At 46.1% G+C, this 13740-nt stretch overlaps 1 pseudogene; it reads right to left on the bottom strand.

Annotated features, from left to right (window-relative positions):
- The window catches only part of LOC144251480 (E3 ubiquitin-protein ligase RNF213-like), a 70183-nt pseudogene that overhangs the window by 19864 nt on the left and 36579 nt on the right, over positions 1 to 13740 (bottom strand).

Genomic DNA, 13740 nt, shown 5'->3' with positions numbered 1-13740 from the left:
CACATGACTGGGGCTATGAGTTCATGAGACAGGCTCAGGTTATCCTCAGTGCACAAGGGCCAGGCAGCCATGATGGAGAAACAGAAGTCAGCACCTGTTCTCCTCCAACTACTTCACTGGTCTTGGAAATGTTTCCTGAGAGGTTTTTCTATTTCCTCTTTCCAGCATAAGGCCCAAATAAACTGGGACTCAAAAAGGAAGCAAGACCAGAACAATTTAAAGATTAGAATCCTGGGGCTGGGGTTGTAGCTCAGTGTTAGAGCTCTTGCCTAGCATGTGTGAGGCACTGGGTTTGATCCTCAGGACTGCATAAAAAGTAAATAAATAAATAAAATAAAGGTATTGTGTCCATATACAACTAAAAATGTTTTTAAAAGATTAGAATCCTAAATCTCTGTATCAACATCAAAATAGACACATAAGCATATATGTGGATTGTGAATCCATACAGCTATGAATTTTGCTAATTGTCCTGACATCTTTCACTTACCAGTGAGACCATGGGCATCTGCCTCCTGGCATATAGTGTCACTCTAGGGGCTGTTCAGAGGCCCTCTCCACCACATCTGCATCCTTTGACATAACCAAGGTCAGGAGGGGCACCTACATCAGGGAGAATCTTTGAGCCCATCCTACCATGAGAGCAGCCTCGAGGCCGGAGGCCTTGCACTCGAGCATGGCTTTGCCCACTGCGTCACGAAGTGCCTTGTACTTCTCCCCATGCACCAGGTATTGGTCCATCTGGCCCGTGTGGTCTTTCTGCAGCTCAAAAGAAAAGGGTTAGTCATGGTGGAGTGGGTTGAGGTGTTCTGCAAGGCCCATCTCCATGGGCTAAGAAAGACAGCAGACACCACTGGAGGCTGGAGGTAGCTCAGCTGGGACTCCCTGTAGGGTCCAGGCATGACAGTCCTGGGAGTCTTCAGGAGCATGTCTTCCATATGGTCGGAGAGCCCAGGGAGGAGGGAGGCTGACCCTGGAGCTTCTTGCTTTCTCTACACATGGCACCACCCCAAGCGAGGTGACAAAAAACATGTCATCCCTGAGTCCCAGTTGGTCATATTAAAGATGCCAGGAGCTGCAGTGCCATATTTTTTAACCCTAGGACAGTAAGAATTTTCAAATTTTGAGCACTGGGAACAGAGAAGCCTGAAAGCCAAACTCATTACACTTGGCTTTCAAGTCTACCCACCTCTGCCTGGCACAGAGCACAAGACACAGCCTGCAAGAGGTCACCTTTTAATTTACTGGAAGCAAATATTTAAAAAAAAATACTCATTCACTTTCCCTGTAGTGAAGCCTAGATAAAATGCAGGTGAACAACGAACCAGAAACACACACAAGTGTGCACACACATGTGTCCATGCCAACCTTTGCCCTATAGCAAGTGGCCTAATCCCACCCTGAAGCAGAGACCAAGGACCAGATGCCTGCCTGTGTCCTGCCTGTCGTGAGGGCTGGGAGGGTGAGGAGTGGTGCCCATAGCTTGCCCGCTCTGCCAGGGACCTGCGTCTCACCTGCTGTGCAATGACTCCCTTGGGAAACACCCACTGGCATTGATGGCCCTCCCTGGTGAGGCTTTTCACAAATTCCATCCCACGCAGGCTCGCAAGCCTCCGGACCAGGTACACGTGGTGCCAGTCGTTCCCTGCCTGGGTGCAGAACTGCTGGACGTGCCGCAGGTAGCCCTGCTGTTCCTCAGCCAGCTCTGAGAGTGCAAGGAGAAAGCTGGTTAGTGACTGAGGACTGAGGGCCTGCTTCTGGGGAACTCAGTAAAAAACACCCGGAAGAGGGGACCATGGTAAGGGCCAGCAAGACCCTAAGGACAGTTCCTGTCCTTCTGAACCTGTAGCTAACTTCTCCAAGGTAGAGAAGACCTGCCTGATCCCTCCTGAAACTCCAGGAGGAAGTCAGAAGCTCTGTCAAGACACAGGCGAGTCCTGGCCACCTCCTGCAGGAACTCTACAGATGCAGCAGTGGCAGGTCCTTGGCCTTGTCTCTCTGAGGAGCAGGTCTGTAGGAAATGGCCTTCCTCCCTCAGGCAGTCGAGTTCACTCCTTGTGCAGTAAGCACTGGTCTTCTCCTGAATTGAATCCTAAGGAACAGAGAACAAGAAAGAAAAGGATATTATACTTTGTAAGAGGCAACTCCCCAAACCTTCTAAAATTTCCAGTGAGAATTCAAGGGAAAATAAAGACCATTATTGTAGATCTAAGTATAAATTTTTTGATTCATAGAAAACAACTGAAAAAGCAAACATATGAGAAAAAAATGTGTATAATCTTGAATTTGGAAATAAAAATATGAAGACATTAAAAAGATTCATGATCTCGCCAGCTGGGGATGACCATTGCTAACCCTGAGGTGTAATCCTCCAGGCTGTGGTGTCTTCGCTTTGCACCTGCACGCATGTGACTGACAATGTAGTCACACACTGCTTAACAACAGGGACACCTGCAAGAATGCATCCTTAGGGACTTTCAATGTTGTGTAAACATCAGACAGCTTCAGATGCTAGGTAAGGATCTCACGAGACCACCATCAAACATGCAGTGAAGGAAACATCACCAAGTGGCTTCTGACTGTGTGTGTGACATCTAAGAGCAGAGCAATGTCTTTGAAACATCTTTATTTTTCCACACGGAAAAGAAGCATCTGTTAATTGTACTGAATAAAGCTGCATTCTGACAGTTTTCAGAAACACTGCCACTGCCTAAACCATATGGTTCAGATGGTTTGCAGAAGAAAAGCAACAAAGAGGCAGCCGGCTTACTTCTAGGCAGTTGATGAAGAGCATATAGAGTTCGGTCTTATCTTCAGTGATGAGCGCTTTCTTCTCTAACAGGGACAAATAGGCTTGGATGTAATCTTTCACTGCTTGGAAGCTGTGAAAAGAGAAGTATTATTCCTGGTGATGTCAGGATCACCCTACACAAAAGCGCATCTATTAATCAATCTATTATCCAACTCTTTCTCTGTGTGAGTATAAAGGTATAATACATACATATGCAGGTATATAGCTTTAACAGCTTTTTATTAAAAATGTTTGCACACTCTTGGAGGAATATGAAATTCCATATTGCAGTTCAGCTGTTCTCAAACATTTTGGTTTGGGGCTCTTTTACAGGCTTAAAATTTATTGAAAACTACAAGAAACTTTTTGTTCATGTGGGTCAAATCTATCAATGTTTATGGTATTAGAAATTAAAACTAAAAAAGTTCAAGAATATTTATCAATTCATTTAAGATAAAAAGAATAAACCCACATGTGTTAATGATGTTTAGAAGTGTGGCTTTTTTATAGTCCTATAATTCTTGGAAGCCTTGTTTAACAGAAGTCAGCTGACTTCCTACATCTGTTTCTGATGCTATATTGAAGCATATAAAGAAAACCTGGCCTCACACATGATGTAGTTGGAAAAGGAAGAATTTTTTAATAGTCCTTATATATCTTTGGGGTTATTCTTTTTCAATACTGTACCAACACTTTAAAAGTGATCATTTCTGAAGGCTGGTTATGGGACTTGATACCATGTCAGTTATTTTCATCATCAACTATATTACAATCCCACCAACTATATTACAATCCTACTCTGTTATGAATTTTTCACAGTGCTATGGATTGAATCAAGGGCCTCACCGTGTGCTAGTCAAAAGCTCTATCACTGAGCTGCATATCCAGCCACTGCATCATTTTTTGAATCTGTGACATCAGGCATTGGTCATTTGGAAAAGCTTTGGTTAGCTGAGTAAAGCATATCTTGAGATGTTGGCATCTTTTTAGTCTACAACCTGCTGTTGTAGATACCTACCTACATTCATCAACATCACCAGAGATCTGTGGTCTGGTGGTAACTGGTTCAGGCAAACTGGCAAGGCCTGAGAAAAGCAGCCAATTCTTATCTGGAGACATTTAGGAGTGGAATTCTTTGAGATAACCACTGTCCCCTGGTATGCAATGTTTTGGATCTATTTCCTGCTTCTACACAACATTAAAAATCACAGCCTCAGGCTGAGGTTTTAGCTCAGTGGTGGAGCACTTTCTCCTCAGGTTTGAGGCACTGGGTTCCATCTTTAGCACCACATAAAAATAAACAAACAAAATAAAGATATGCATTCAACTATAACTAAGAAATATTTTTTAAAAATTGAAACCTCAGGGGTTGAGATTTAGTAAGGCTCATATGTGAAACTGGCATTTGAAAAACTACATATGCACAGTGGAGAAGATGACCATGACTATGGTTGCAATTTCCTTCATGCAAAGAAGCCTTGGCAATGTTACTGCAAATATGGACATGTTGAATAGGCAAATTACTGTCTCAGGATTATTTTTAAAAACTCTGAGGTCTGGGACCCCTCCCCACCAAAGGGTCTCTGCCAGCACGCTGAGAATTGAAGCTCAATGAACACACAGGATCAGCCAGAGGACACCATGCTTGAACATCACTGACCGCCTGTCTAACTGAGAAAACACATAGTCCGCGTCCTGTGGAATCTTGAACTGGAGGACACCGAGGCTAAGGTACAGTCTGAGTTAACACCCTGCAAATCACACCCTGGGGTGGCCATGAAGCTAGGGTCAGAACCACCATTCCTAATGCATGGGTTCTGCATGCTTCATCACACCAAGGGTCCTTCCCAGAACTCTGTCTTCTTACTTGTACCAGACCCTGGCAATGCCCAACTCACATGCCCACAGGGTTCAGTGTCTAAACATAAGCAACAGAGACCAGGTTTCCTCGCACTGAAGAAACTTTCCCAGATCATGAGCTAGGATATTTGGCAGCACAAAGACCAAGCACAGCTCAGCCCAGAGAAACTGAGGCCTCAGACAAGTGTGCCTTCAGGGACCCACTCCCACCTGTACTTCAGGAGCAGCTTTAGCACCACGGAGCGGATGACAGGAGTCTTATCCACAGCATCATCAAATGGCGAGAGAGACTTGGTGTGTTCCCGGTATCCTTAGCCAGAAAGAAAAAGGTGCTACTGCTCATATCATGGCACAAAACAGAGAGGAACCGAATCAAGGTTTGAAGGAAAAAAGTAACTCATGTTGGGGAGCATCTCTCAAAAGCTCCTTCTGCACAAAGAGTAGAGACAGAAGCTCATCAATCACACTCTTCTGAGGAGGGGTACTGTCTTTGAAGCACATGGTAGAAACCAGATCCATGAAGAAACTGTTGCACATCTGCCGGAACTGGGCGTGTTTCCCAATGGCCACCCTGAGGAAACAGTGAAAACCCAGTCAGAGGATTCAGAGTGTTCCCAAATCCCTGCATGCAGAATGATTTGAGATTCAGACAGCAAATCATTTTACATCAAGAGATGCAAGTGTCTACTTCTGTTAATTAGTTTGTCTTCAAAACTGCAGACAGTTTCTACACACATCTCTTTCAGGAACGCCTCCATCATTGAACCAGGCAAAGCCTGTCACAGAACACTTTACTGGGAGGAAAGAGAGGGCAAAGCCACCAGGGATGGAGCATGACCACGGTCTGAAGCCCACAGCACCATAGCTCTCTTCCCGCACCTCCCAAAGGCTGGGCAAGAGCAGGTGTGTGGCTTGATAGTAGAGGGCTTGCTTGCCTAGCCTGCACAAGGTCTGGAGTCCACTCCTGTACACACCACTCAGATGAAAAGGAGGATAGAAAAGCTGTATCTAAGTTTCTTGGGTCTCTTTCAAGGGCTTCATTTATTAGTTTCTGAATTTTGCTGTCTCAAAATGTTGCGGGCCATGTGTGTCTTGGGGAGAGGAATTCTGAGATACCCAAAAGGGAGTCTCACTTCAGAGAGTTCTCTGAAGCCAGGCTTTTATCAGATGGAGGTTAATAGAAATTGAATTTCTGAATATTATATTTGAGAAAAAAGGCCAGAAAAAAGAGGAAGACTTTTAAAGAGAAAAGTGTTTTACCTATGCTTTTGGCAGGACAGTTAAACAGTAGGGGCAGGTCATTTGCCTGGAGATCAGCCAGATCTTGATGCAAGGCAAGCAGTACACATGGTCACAGGGCAGACACACAGGATCTTGAGCATCTCCCAGGCAAATGAGGCATGGCTGAACTCCAAACCTGAAATCCAATCTTTAAATTTCAATCTCCAAGGCAGACACCAGCACCCCAGGGGCAGCAATCCCTCCCGCCTGGAGCCCAGACCCTCTCTCACCTGGCTAGGCTCTTGCTGGCTTGCTCCTTGCACTCACAGAGAATGGTCATCACAGCCACAAAGGGCCTGTGGGTCTTGAGGTCAGAGTTCTCTTGAAGACACTGGAGGAGAAAGGCCTGGTGAGGGGTGGCACCCATTGAGGAGGGGCAGCCCAAGGCCTCAGGGATTCTTAGCAGTTTCCCATCCTTTTATCTCTTTGTGGCTCTGCTGCTTTTAAAAGAGAAGAACCAAATTCCCAGTGTCTAAATTTTCCCTCTTCCTTTCTTTTCTTTTCAGGTCTGCCCCTTCCCTTCTCTTGATGAATTTCAATCTTTAAATGATAATAATGTAATGACCATTGCTACACACCATTAAGCTCTGAGAGACCTCAGCATTTTTGTAATATTGGCTTTAGATCTTGTTTTATTTATTTACTTATTTAGAGATGGGATCTTGCTGTGTTGTCCAAGCTGCTCTCAAACTCCTGGACTCAAGCCATCTTCCTGCCTCAGCCACCTGAGGAGCTGGGCTACAGGTATGCACTGCCACCCCTGGTTATATCATATTTTAAAGGAACAACACATAGATCCAGTTGTGGCAGCACAGGCAGCCCTTTATAATTAAGTGTCCCCCCTCCGCTCCCAGGTAACCACATTCCTAAGCTTCTCTGAGGTCTTGTGTGCCTGTGTAAACATCTTGCCATTGTCCTGTGCCATTCTGCCCTTTAAACCCTGTGGCCTGGGAGGCCCCACTGCAGGCCCAATTCTGTGAGTTCCTGGTTGGGAGATCAGCTGCAGATCACTGGCATTAACCACTGTATGGCAGCTCCCATGAATATTTCAGATACCTGTTTCCAGTAATGGATATTTAGTGTGTATTTGGGTTTTCACGATTCTAAAGAGTGCTGTACTAACAGTCTAGCGTATGTCTACTTCAGTAAAAACAAGAAGTTGGGCTGGGAAGCAGCTGGGTAGTGCAGCCCTTTCCTGGCATGAATGAGGCCCAGAGTTCCACCTGAGGACCACAAAATAAATCAAAGTGTCTCCAGGACACTCATTTATAAATGCACATCTTCAGCAATGCAGGATAGTGAATTTAATGATTTAATGGCTGTTTCTGAGAGTTTGTGGTCAGGCATGATATTGAAGCCAGAATTAGACAGGCTGATGGGTCAATTCAGAGAATGGAAGGATTGAAATGTTAATTCCTTCAGAACACTTCTCCATCCTCATCAAGATAACCTGACCCTGCTCCAACATGTTGCTAAGGTAACCTGTCCCAGGGATTGTCCCTCCCTATAGGGAGTTTTAATTAAGCCCCCTTTCTGCCCAGTTCACTCCACTTTGACCCCTCCAGCCCATCTGTTTTTCACCTTTTGGCCATCCCACCAAGCATCTTCTGGGCCTAGTCACTTACACAGGAAGGAGAGAGATAAAAGAGAAGAGAACAGGAGAACAAAGGAAGCCTAGAACATATAAAAAGGCAGAACACCCTCACTTCTTGGGATACCAGGATACTGACTATGGCCCCCTTCTCCCTTCTGGGAGAAGTCTATGTTACCCATTTTTAAATATGCTTTACATGCTTGCCTCTGCATGTTTCTCTAATGTTCAAACTTCACCATGTAAGGAAGCAAGACTTGTCACTGGTAACCTGTGGTATCAATGTTAGTACTGATGTTCTATAAGAGCATTATACAAATAAGAATAGTTCCCTATTGCTACTTTGCCGAGGGTATATTTTTTTCTAAATCATACATTTTGTCAAATGTTCTCTTTGCCTTTTGAAATTATTATTTAGAGTTTATTTTTTAGCTTATGTAACTGATGACATTCATAGATATTTTTTAGCCATCCTTGAATTCCCAGGATTGATCAAACTTGGAAATGATGTGTTTATTATCCTGATAAATTTGATTTGTTAATTAACAAACCAACTCAGCAATGGATAAAGCACTTAGACATTTCTCCAAAGATACATAAATACCTGAGAAGCACAAGAAAAGGAGCTCAGCATCACTAGCTATTATGGCAATGAATATCTAAACCCTCTGAGGACTGGGGTAGTAGTTCAGTGGTAGAGCACTTGCCTAGCATGTTTGAGGCTCTGGGTTCTATCCTCAGCACCACAATAAAGTAAAGGAATAAATAAAAGTATTCTAAAAAAGCTCTTCATTATTAAAACATTATTCTTCATTATTAAAAACAAACTTCTTCATTATTAAATTCTATTAAAATTCTTCATTTTTAAAACAAAACAAAACAAAAAACTCCGAACCAGGCAAGGTAGCACATACTCAGCGATCAAGAAGCCTGATGCAGGAGGATCACATGTTCAAGGCAAGTCTCAGCAACCTAGCCAAATCCTGACTCAAATTTTAAAAAGAGACTGAGATGTAGCTCAGTGGTAGAGCACCCCTGCATTCCATCACCGGCACAAAAAAAAAAAAAAAAAAAAGAGAGAGAAAGAGACAGAGAAATTTAATAAATTGATACTGTGAGTCCCCTTCTAGTTATACATCCAAAAGAAGTAAAAGCAGGCCTCAAATAAGTTGGTGAACAACAAAGTTCACAGCAATCACAACCGTCACAAGGCCTCTGACATTCTGGACAAGTCTGGGTATGCCAATCTATTTCCTATGTGCCTGCCTGCATTTCAAAGGCTGCATACCTGTCTACAATGGCCTTTCTCAGACACCCTGACAGTGGGCACTCTGGAGGTCAATGGCATTCCAATCACAGGATGAGATCACACAACAGTTACCCTAGCCCAGGTCATGGGGTGAAAGAGGTGGGAATCTGGTTGTGCTGAGTGACCATTGTTGCCAGACAGCTTGGCCACAGAGATGGTGGCTTTCTCTGAGGGGCACTGGTTGTGCTATCATTGGCTTTATCTGGTGTTGGGAGCAGAGGCTCAGTGGTTTTCTATTTCCATGGTCCAATGAATTGCATGTATTTTGAAGTCCCCCACTCCAGTGGCATTCTCCTGCATCACTTTCACCCTGCTCAGGGTGGTGGTGACTTTGTCCCTGAGGGTTAGGATGCTGGCCTGCTCTAGGTCAGCTTGGAGGTGGGTGGAGCCTAACTCTTCAGCTCTTGCAAAGCATCCACAAACAAGTTTCCTGCAAAAGTCCTGTTCTACATAGTCATTATTATCCCTAAGTGACGTGCCACGATATAGCAATCAGGCAGGGCAAACTCATAACAACACATGTCTCTGCATCCCACCAAGAGACTTGCCTGTGCTCACCTTGTCTAGTGAGAAGACGTACTTAGTCACCAGCTGGCCCAGCTCAAGAATCTGGCTCTCAGTCCCCAGGAGCACGTGTTCCACAAAGAGTGCAATAGAGAAAACACGACTCCACTGGGTTCTGTCAAAAGAGGGTATTACACACTCAGCTCCAACAGAGAACTCTGAGACAGGATGAGGGATGAGAAGGCAGGTGTAAGGCAGCATGGGAAGGTGAGCTGACAGGAGGGATTATCCACCAGCCCTGCCCTCAGCACTCCCCCAGCTCTCCATGCAGGCAGGACTTTGGGTCTCAATTTGCTATCTCAGCATGCTCAGCCACTGTGCTCACTCTCTCATAATCCTTCACACAGTGAGTTCCTCTTGACCCTCACAGCATAGCACAGGATGGGACCCTCCCCACCCTGAAGGCCTGCCCCTCTGCTTGCCCTGCCTGCCCCGGTCCATTCTAATGGCTCCCTGCCACCACAGTGGTTCTCCAGGTGCAGCTGAATAACCTGCCTCTCTGTGGCTCTGGGGCACCATGGCCTCCGTGCATGTGGTTATCCTCTTTCTCAAGCATCTAACGAGATGCCTGGCACTTGACAGGGTTCATCAAGCGCAGAGTAAGTGCTCAAAGAGCCCTTCCCATGGAAGGAGCACCTGCTCACCCTGCTGCCAGGTGTGCCAGGACCTGGAGTCCACTGATGATCACAGGCCGAGCATGCCAGGGAGAGCCGGGCTCTGGGTCTCACCTGACCTCCACAGTGACAGCTCTGGCTGTGCTCCCACTGCCTCACAAGTACCCATCTGAGCAGACGAGCTCCAGCGGTATGGACAGCTTCTTCACCAGTTGCAGCCAGGCCTGGGGATTCGGCTTCAGGATGTCCCTTATCAGCATTTCAGCACAGGCCATTGCAGCCAACACATCTAGTGTCTGGGAAGAGGAAAGTGGTCACATGACCCCACAGGGCCCCTTCGGCCAGAGGTCCTGGCAGAGTGTGTCCTTGCATTCCAGGCTCATAACCTGCTCCTTTGGGTCTTGGGATAGAGGAAGCACTACCCAGCTGTTCCCAACACCTCTGGGCTATGCTGACTCCCAGGCCCCTAAAGGATCTCTCCTTGTGCTCCTGGGGACAGGCGTCTCCCGAGGGCGGCTGTACCATCTCACTGCCAGCCATGTCGTGCTTCTGTACAACTTCAGTGAGGCTCTGTAGAATCTGTGGGTGGATGGTCAAGATTCTGGAGAAGTTGTGCAGCGGGGTCTTGAAATGTTGATAGGCCAGGTGTACCCAGGGCAGGTAGAGCCCTTCCTCGGGTTTCTCTGAGGCTGCTCAAAGCTCACAGACACAGCACCACAGTGCCATCTGCAGAAACTGGGGTTTTGAAAGGTTTTCAGTATGAACTTTTAAATTATAAAGAGATGTTTTCCTGTGGGAAATCAGAACTATTCAAAAATGACAAAAAAAGAGAATTACAACCCAGACTTCCTATCTTCCGATTGCTTTTCAGTAGAGCCTCTAGCCATTTTCCTAGCTGTGCCTTTCCTCAGAATCATCCTCAATTCAAGATCACTGTGTTCCTGATTTTCTCCACTCAAGATTATGAGAATCCTCTATCACTCATTATCTGTGCAAATATTGTTTTTCAATGGTTGTAAACAACCATTTTAAAATGGACATACTATAAATTGTCCCTTCTTCATTTATTGGACATTCAAATTGTTTCTAACTCTTCATAATCAGACAAAAAGCTAGAAAACCTTGCTGTGGGCACCTGCCTGGCCTCTGATGAGCAGTGGTGGGGGGGGGGCAGGCTCTCTAATCACCCTGCCATGACCACTGCTCAGCATCTGCCCAGGAAGCCTGTAAGCCCTCCCTTCTTTTTGAAAACTCAGTTTTGCCAGATGAGCAGGTACAACTGGTATCTAGAGACTCTATATGTTCTCTTGAGTCACTGGTAGGGCTAAGCATGTGAGCAAAGCTTTCTAGAAACTTGCACAATTACACCCTGTGTAGCTGGCTTGTAACTTCTACCCATTTTAAAAATAAGAGTATATTCTGCTCATTCTCCACAAACTCCTCGCTAACCTTTCGTCATGCTGGCTAGAGTATATTCTCTTATATTCTCCACCTTCTTTTTCTGCTCTGCGTGTGACTACCAGGCAGCTGAGTTTCCATCTTGGGCTGGGCTCTGGCTCTGCAGTCAGCACTTGCCTAATGGGACTGAGGCTCTAGGTTTTCTCCCAGCACCAAAAACAAAACCTATCAATCTTTCCACTGAATTTCACTCATTATTCTTACCCTAAGAGGTCAGTTACATATTTATCTTAATTTTGTCAAGAGAAACTCAACAATTTCAAGAGGGGTGATACAAGGAATCTGGAAAGCTTCTCAAGTTACTAGAATGTGCATTCCTGGAAGCCTTGGGGAGTGATGAGGATTGGCCCTGTGTTCTGAGCAGCTCAGGGGACATTCTTAGCCTAGCATTCTGCATGGCTTCATTCTGTTCTAATGAATGCCTGGCACTTGACAGGGTTCATCAAGCGCAGATGAACCTACATGGTAGCACTAGCTCTCAAAAGCTGAGTTCCCATGTTTGCCCCCAGTCCAGACCATGGAATTTCCACACATGACCTTGAATGGATACCTACCTTCAGCTCCTCCCAGGTGGACACTCTCATGGTGAAAAGCAAGAAGTCCCTCAAGTAGCACTGAACCAGCTCCTGATGCTGCTCTCCAGGGAGCTTGGCAAGAAACATGCCCAAGGGAGTCTGCTGGAAGATTTCTACTAACTTATCTGACCGTCCTGCAGGGAGGAAGCCAGAGTGGCTTGAGACAATTGAAGCCACAAGCTGAGAGAAGCTTGCTCCCCAGGAAGGAGAGCCATAGGCTAGAGCAGCCCCTGGGGGTGACTCAGAGACAAAGTGATATTGGTTGCCTTATGGGACTAGAGAGTGGTGGATGTATAGACTAGGGAACACAGAAAGGAAGGCAGGATCAACATTCAATTTAGGCCATGCTAGCCCCAACAAGGAAAAAAAAAAAACATCTGAGGGAGTCTGAGTTTTGTGCTGCATGACTATTCAGTGTAATGGGCTCCAGTAACCCTGGGTTCCTAGGGAATCAGGACTGAGTGGGCTACTCATCAGGGCTGGGGCCAGAGACTATGCCAACCAGGGAGATTTGCCTTCCAGCAGATGGGGAGTTGGCTCCCAGCTGCACACTCTGCTGGACCAGCAGTGTTGGGTAGGGCATTGTCCTAGGTGAAGAAACACCCTCTCAGCAGGGAACAGACTGCTTCACATTGGTTTAGGATATGCAGCAGAATACAGACCCAGGAAAACAAGTTCACTTTCAAGTTCACTTTTTTACTGGTTCTCTAAGTGAATGCTGAAATGATGAGTTCATGTGTACATGAAAGATGACTTCCAAAAACACAGCCCTGCCACTGGCTTTTTTGGAATGACTATGGCCAAACTCAGCCCCCAGCAAGTGACAGCAAAGCACACACTCTCTAGCTTGTGTGACTCAGGATGGATGAACGGCTTATCATGGAAGAAGGGGACACACTTTCATTGCTAGCATTTGCTGAGAAAGTTTAAAGGGGACCTTTCCTGGGTCTGAGCCTCAGGACAGGAATGGTCAACTTGCAGCAGGTAGCAAGCCCCGTCCCTGCTGGAACATGCTCCAGTTCACCAGCCTGCTGCTCAGTACACTACTAAATCACCTCACAGGCTCACTTGATGGTGTGACTTACAGGCTTCTGGCCTCCTGATGACTCTCACTCCTTCAGCAGAAATTTCAAAATGAAGGCAGGACATGAACTTGAGCCTATTCCACATGCAAAGTGTGAAAACTACAAGTCCCAGAATTTACCAGGTGCTGGCTGCTGTCTGCCCACTGATGGTCAGGCAGTGTCTTTGTGGATAAAGGCTGCTTCACTAGGACTGCATCGGACCCACGTTGAGCAGGTCTCACCTTTTACATCCATGATGTACTGAGCCTGGACCCAGAGCTCTTCCACATAGTCCCTGATTCTCCAGCTGAAGGGGAAACTGTTGCAAGCACCCTCGGGAAGGCTCATATAGTTCTGCACCATGATGGAGGACATCTCACTCTTGGATCTGCAGTGAGGTGAGGTGAATGAGAGGTGAAGGTGCTGTGGGCCAGAGGTGGCTCCACGGTAGAGTGCTTGCCTGGCATGTGTAAGGCCCTGGGTTCCATCCCCTGCACCTCATCAAAATAAAACAAGGCTGCATAGACAGTTGCTGTCTCCTTTGATGGCCAGGACTCCTGCTGAACAAGAACTGGTGGGCTACCTCATAACCCCTGATAACAGATACAATGAAGCAGGCTACCTATGCAGGGC

The sequence above is a fragment of the Urocitellus parryii genome (assembly GCF_045843805.1).
Source record: "Urocitellus parryii isolate mUroPar1 chromosome 13 unlocalized genomic scaffold, mUroPar1.hap1 SUPER_13_unloc_9, whole genome shotgun sequence".
Taxonomy (NCBI): Eukaryota; Metazoa; Chordata; class Mammalia; order Rodentia; family Sciuridae; genus Urocitellus; species Urocitellus parryii.
Note: the sequence above shows the minus strand (reverse complement) of the source record. Positions and strands in the feature narration are given on the sequence as shown.